The sequence below is a fragment of the Myotis davidii genome, unplaced genomic scaffold (assembly GCF_000327345.1).
Source record: "Myotis davidii unplaced genomic scaffold, ASM32734v1 scaffold348, whole genome shotgun sequence".
Classification (NCBI taxonomy): domain Eukaryota; kingdom Metazoa; phylum Chordata; class Mammalia; order Chiroptera; family Vespertilionidae; genus Myotis; species Myotis davidii.
The window spans coordinates 21701-22535 of NW_006298965.1; the positions used below are offsets into that span (position 1 = coordinate 21701).

At 49.6% G+C, this 835-nt stretch overlaps 1 pseudogene; it reads left to right on the forward strand.

The window, feature by feature from the left end:
- Positions 1–825, forward strand: part of LOC102763448 — a 1780-nt pseudogene extending 955 nt beyond the window's left edge.
- The last annotated feature ends 10 nt before the right edge of the window (positions 826–835 follow it).

The following is an 835-nucleotide window of genomic DNA, read 5'->3' on the forward strand; positions in this document are numbered from 1 at the left end:
AAAAACTGAGAAGCCAAATACCAAGGAGAAGAAACTGAAGCCAAGAAGAAGGCCGATGCCGGAGGCAAGGTTAAGGCCCCTAAGAAGGGGAAGCCCCACTGCAGCCGAAACCCCGTCCTCCTCAGAGGAATTGGCAGATCCTCCCCGTCAGCTATGTATTGGCGAAAGGCCATGTACACGAGGAAGTATTCGGCCCCTACATCCAGGATTGAAAAGAAAAAGGAGAAAGTTCTTGCTACTGTCACAAACCAGTTGGTGGCGACAAGAATGGTGGTACCAAGTGGTTAAACTCCGCCAAATGCCCAGATATGATCCTCCTGAAGATGTCCCTTGAAAGCTGCTGAGCCACAGCAAGAAACCCTGAGTCAGCATGTGCGGAGTCTGTGGGCCAGTATCCCTCCTGGGCCCATTCTGATCATCTTGCCACAGAGGCAAGAGCGTGGTTTTCCTGAAGCAGCTGGGCAGTGGCTTGCTACTTGTGACTGGACCTCTGTCCCTCAATCGAGTTCCTCTTCGTAGCACACACCAGAAATTTGTCATCTCCACCTCCACCAAAATTGAATCAGTGGTGTGAAAATCTCCAAACATCTCACTGATATTTACTTCAAGAAGAAGCTGCATAAGCCCAGACACCGGGAGGGTGGGATCTTCGACACAGAGAAAGAGAAATATGAGATTACAGTACAGCGCAAGGTTGACCAGAAAGCTGTGGACTCACAAATTCTGCCAAAAATCAAAGCTGTTCCTCAGCTCCAGGGCTACCTCCGCTCTCTGTTCGCTCTCACCAATGGGCTTTATCCTCACAAACTGGTGTTCTGACTTTGTTATAAGAACC